General features: G+C 39.6%; 1 protein-coding gene across 3 annotated transcripts in view; it reads left to right on the top strand.

Moving 5' to 3' along the window:
* Positions 1–6,000, top strand: part of SORCS2 (sortilin related VPS10 domain containing receptor 2) — a 1,276,597-nt gene that overhangs the window by 529,369 nt on the left and 741,228 nt on the right. The window lies entirely within an intron of this gene.

Consider the following 6,000-nt stretch of genomic DNA (forward strand, 5'->3'; position numbering starts at 1 on the left):
TTTATGGAAGAGTTGGCATTTTGTTCGGGCCTTTCAGTATAGTTAGGAATTTAAAAGGTAGAGCTGAGGTGGAGGGTATTCCAGGAACAGACAGCATCAAGAATAGAGGTATATGTTGGTAGAATGATGAATCATTATTGTTTAGATAGAGCAGATTAAGTGAATGGGAAGTTATCATTGATAATATGAGAAAGTTCAGTTGGAATTAGACCATATAAAGAATCAGGGGCTTCCTTTTATTCAGGGGATATTAGGAAGCCAGTGAAAACTTTTCCTTAACTTCCTTTTGAAAATCTCTCAGGGTGGCTAGGTGGCTCAGTGAGTAAAACACCGGCCTCGGAGTCAGGAGGACCTGAGTTCAGTTCCAGCCTCAGACACTTAACACACACACACACACACACACACACAAAAACTAGCTGTGTAACCTTGGACAAGTTACTTAACCCAATTGCCCTCCAAAAGGCAAAAAAAATCTCTCTTGATTTTATGGGACTTTTATGATCTTGGTTGTTGGATAAACAATTTAGTGATGTCACTTCTTTTCATACAGATAATCAGAAGCTTAAGGGAAAATGTGTTTTTATCACCTAGATTAAGTAGATTATTAAACAGCATTTTAAAGAAGATAAACTCAGTGTAATCTGTCCTTCCATGAAAAAGCAGCTCTTTGTAGACAGAAGTAATCTGCCACTTAACAGTTGGTCTTACCTTAGCATCACAGAATTGTAAGGAACCTCAGGGAAAATCTAGGCAAAGCTCTGCTTAAAGCAGAAACCCCATCAATAACTTCCCTATGAAGTATTCATCTAGCTTCTTGAATACCCTTGGTGATTGGGAAATTGCATATCTATTAAGGCATATTATCCCACTGTTGGACAGAGCCATTTGTTGAGATGTTTTTTTTTTTCCTTTATATTGAGGAAATCTGCCTTTCTGTAACTTCCACCAATTGCTCCTAATGTTCTCCTTTCTAGAGTCTAGCAAATTAACCTAAGCCCACTTCCCCATAACAGGTCACCCACCCTATTGCTATTTGAAGACAAATGCCATTCCCTCCCTTCCGTTCCTTCAACGTCTTCTCTTCTCCTTACTGAGCACCCTCAGTTTCTTTGGCTGTCCTTATATGCTATGATCTCTGGTCTCCGTACCACTCTAGCTGCCATCCTTGGGATGAGTTCCAGCTTCTCAGAGTTGCATTTAAATGTGGTGACGAAACACAGACACACTCCTTTTTTTCTTTATTTCATAAAACAATCATAAATAAGGCAATGAGATTTGGAGAGTGTAACCAGGTGTTTTTAGTTGAGTCTTGCTTATTTAACAGAGGATTCTTGGAGAAAGCTTTTTGTTTGGCCTCATTTCTTATCTGGCTTGGTGCCCTTGTTCTTCTCTCCCATGGAATGTCCCCAAGGGTAGAACAGGAAAGGGATCATTGTTAGAATACACAAAATAAGTACCCAGTGAGATGGATCTTGGCAGGGGAGATTCCCCTCCTGCCCTCTAAGCAGCTTCATGGGCTCCTTAAAAGAAGGGAGTCTGGATCTGAGCCAGATTTAGTCTGGGTCCAGTGGGACTCATTTGCATTGCCAACACCTCTGTGAGAAAATGTTTTTGTAACTGAGAAAGGCAAAAACTGTAACAGACATATTCCTAAGATGTCAATTAGGCTGTTTCCATATGTCAATCCAAGGATGGTTATTGGTGATAAATGTAAGAATTATTGTTTGTAGATTTAGAAAGAGGGGGGAAATTCATGTTTCCAGCTATGTGGTGACAGATATCCTTTGGAAAAGAATAAATGATCAGTATTAATAAGCAGGCTGACTTTAATTTCCCATTGTCAAAGGAATAGCTAGATGTCATGTATACTATGTTAGTGTTTGACTGAAGCTACAGAATGAACTCATCTGAATTTCATGAAATCTGAAGTAGAAGGAAGTTGTAAGTCTAGATAGAACACAGAACTTCAGTGTGAGGGAGGAGTTTTAGAGCATGAAGAATGTCAGAGCTGTAAAAGACATTAGAAACAAAAGTTAGATTTGGAAGGAACCTTAGAATAAAGATTGTTCTAAGAGGGCCTTTATAACATAAAATGTAGCACACAGTGTCAGAGTGGGTAAGTACCTTAGAGATTGTCTAATTCAAGCCCTCATTTTGTAGATGAAGAAATTGAGACTCTGGTTCAGGAATGGCTAGTTGTCCTAACTGGAGTAGAATCATCTAAATTTGAGTCAAAAGCTCTGATGTAGTTTCACGACCTTAACAAATCATTTTATCCTTGGTAACCTCGGTTTCTCCATTTAGAAAATGAGGGGGTTAGAATGACCTTTGTGTTAGTGATTAGGCCTGGCCTTGAGTTTCATTATAAATAAATTGACATCATCTGAAACCTTTATCTTTCCTTTTCTCTATCCCTCTCCTAAAGTGAGAATCAGGTCACCCATTCTAAAGGCTCCTCAATCATATGTATTCCACTGGGACCTAGACAGCAAAAGTGTAGAAGTGGTCACAAGAGACCAGGACTAAAAGTCTGTTTGGCCAATTTAGTATGATGTGGAAGGCTGTCAGGTTCAGAATGGACATAGGGTTATAGGCTCATAAAGCTTAGAACTGGAAGGGACCCTGAAATCTTTGTAATCCCATCCCCTCTTTTTACATATCACCCCCTAAAAAGATTAAGTGACTTGTCCAAGATCACACAGGTAGTAAGTAACCAAGCTGTATTTGCTATCCAAGGTTTTTTTGAGTTGAAAGCTAATTTTTTTTCCCACTACTCCAAAAACCATCTCCAGTCACTCTTAATTTGAAAAGATCATGGTGCTTTCCTCTACAAAGAACTCTTAAAGTGGGTTCATCTCATTTCTCAAATATCCATATACCAATCAGGATGCAGTGCACATGTAAACTGACAAGGAGAAGAAGCAGGAAACACCTCTAGTTTTGTGAATGCAACCTCAGTTAACAATGAAAAATACGATGTCTACTTTCTTTCCATATATTCAGAAATCTAAATATTGTTCATGTTCTAAGACAAAACAAAAGAGAAATTGATTGAACCAAGTCAGCCTGAAAATACTCTCAGTCTTCCAGCCCTGTTGAGCAAAATCTGAATGAAAGATATTTATCATCTAGGAGTCAGCTTCACTTAGTCCTACTCTTATGGTTATAATTCTAATGGTTTACTAAACTGAAGAGCAAGTCAGTTTTATTTATTTATACTAGTATTTTTGGAGTTTTGATTGCATAGTTGTTTCTGATGGCACATTCTGCCTCATAGAGAGAGGCACATATTTAACTTTTTAAAATTAATGTTGAAATTAATTTCGTTTTGGGGCGGCTAGGTGGCGCAGTGAATAGAGCACCAGCCCTGGAGTCAGGAGGACCTGGGTTTGGATCCAGCCTCAGACACTTAACACAAAAAAAATAGCCATGTGACCTTGGGCAAGTCACTTAACCCCAATTGCCCCTCCAAAAAGCAAAAAAAAAAAAAAGAAATTAATTTAGTTTTGAGAACCTCACTATAGGTCCAGAGATAGCGAAGGCATCTAAGACGGTACCCATCTGGCCAAAAGGGGCAATGAGGTGGCACAGTGGATAGAACACAGGGTCTAGAGTCAGGAAGATCCAAGGTCAGATCTAGCCTCAGATGCTTATAGGTTGTGAGACCCAAGACAAGTCACTCTACCATTTTTACCTCAGTTTCCTCATCTGTAGAATGAGCTGGAGAACCACTCTAGTATCTTTGTCAAGCAAACCTCAAATGGGGGGTCATGAAGAGTTGAACATGACTGAACAACATCTGTCCAAAACAAATCCATACTAATTGGTTTAAGAAATAGTATCATGTAAAGCATAACACAACATTTTGAATCCTTATGTAGAGAACCAAGCGAGGCATTTGGAAAGAAGTAAATTTAGAAATAATATTACTTCTGCCTTTAAGTTTAGAATGGAACAGAATGACCAAAGGTACACTATGTGAAGACATTTTAATTGTTGAGGGGCCAGAAAAATTACTCTACTTCTCTGGAGCAGATAAGTCCACAGAAAGGAATAGCATGAAATTCTACCGGAAAACCAGGATGGCAGCAGGTTATGGAGGACCTTTAAATTCAACGAATGGTGCCTAAACCTGACTAAGGAGGCATTAGTGATCTACTAACTATTTTTGGCAGAAGAGTGACTTGACCAGTTCTCTAAGTAAGAAGGATTATTTTGGTATTGAAGGGTTGGCAGGGGACACCACCTATTAAGAGACAGTTGTGGTATTTCAGGTGAATGATATGGGCTTAGGCTAGGGTGGTAACTGTGGGAATCGAGAGGATGGGACTGCCATAAGAGATACTATGGAAATGGAATGAACAAAAGAGGCAATGTGGTACAGTGGACAGAGCACTGCATTTGGGGTTATCGGATCTGGGTTGGAGTCCCTCTTCTGTCACTTATTATCTCTGTGACCTTGGGGTCACTTTATCTCTCTCAGCCTCAGATTCTTCCTCTGTTAGATTATTCAGCCTCTAAGTTTCCTTCTAGCTCTAAATCTATAGCCCTATGAACAAGTTCTGATTGCTGACTGGGTGTGAAAAGCACAGGGGAGGGGAGCAGTAGAGAGGCAGTATGGTATGGTGGAAAGAGACCTAGATCCAGAGTCAGAAGACCTGTATTTGAATCCTGGCTCTGTAACTCAATATCCATTTGACCATGGACAGGTCATGTTCACTCTTTTGGACTGTTTCTTCCCCTGCAAAATGAAGGAGTTGAACTGATTAGGCTGTATATATTTGTGAATATTGGACCCATTGCCAGTCTGCTATGTCAGGTACTTAATTGTTTCAAGGATTCTTCCTTTATCTTTGAGGACTCTCCCTCACAGATGCATATTATAGTTCTGCCATACCTTAGTAGATGATAACTGGATAACTTAGTAGATGGTAACTGGATGCAAAAAATCTTCACAGTTCTTCCCACATGCCTATACTCATCTTCAGAGGACAGACACATGATCAGGCTCTTGCCTAGTCATTGAATTGTTTCCATATTGTAGAGCCTGACTGACCAGACCTTGCTCTCTGTTGGTCAAGCCTTGAAGAAACAATTCCATGTGACAAGGAGGCATTGGAGGATGGAGTAGGGGGAGATCAGGTGAAACAACTGAAGGAATTGTGTACTTGTGACTTGGGAGAGAGAGAGACAGAGACAGACGAGTAGATTTACTTTCTTTTTAAATCAGCAGAGAGATAAGAGTATCTCACATTTTAGGTCATCAGAATTTTTTCCTGCTTCCATTTTGTTAATTGCCTGCAAAGGTAAGAAAGAGGAAGGACTTTCATCATTGCTGTGGGCTTAGGGTGTGTGTGTGGGGATCCCATGTGTTGACTCTTGCAGAGTGGGTAGATGATTCAACAGCTGCCATTAATTAATGACAATACAGTAATATTACTGGCATGTTTCCATTCAAGTGAGAACAGGCATACTTGACAATAAAAATGGTAAAAGAAAAAAAAAACACCTCATTTATTTTCCCCAGGAGTCCTTCTTGCATTCATGCTCCATTTCTGACACATAGAGAGTGGAGGAGGATTTCTCAGCTGCCTCCAGAGTGTGATCTCAGTCATTACCCTTCCTGCCTCATTGACCTTAGGGAAGGCAGGCACTGCTTATACTGGGCTGCTGAGTGTTTCTTTTTTGGCCATGAGTCTCTGTGTTTGCTTGATATTAAACTGAAAAGAAAAGGGCTAATTTTTAACTGAACACCATTTAAGGGCATTAAATGATATATATGGTTTAGTTAGTCAGCAGACATCAAGTAAGTGTCTACTTACCATGCCAGGCACCCTGCTAAATACTGGATATAACAAAGAAAAGCAAAAACAGTCCCTGCCCTCAAGGGGCTTATACTGTAATGGGGGAGAAAAATATGAAAATAAAGATCATGGATTCACATAGTTGTATGTATGTGTGTATATTTAGGTGTATATGTATGGCACATATACTATATAT

Source organism: Petaurus breviceps, unplaced genomic scaffold, assembly GCF_028583685.1.
Source record: "Petaurus breviceps papuanus isolate PSGF00001 unplaced genomic scaffold, PetGlider_PUasm1.0 140, whole genome shotgun sequence".
NCBI lineage: Eukaryota > Metazoa > Chordata > Mammalia > Diprotodontia > Petauridae > Petaurus > Petaurus breviceps.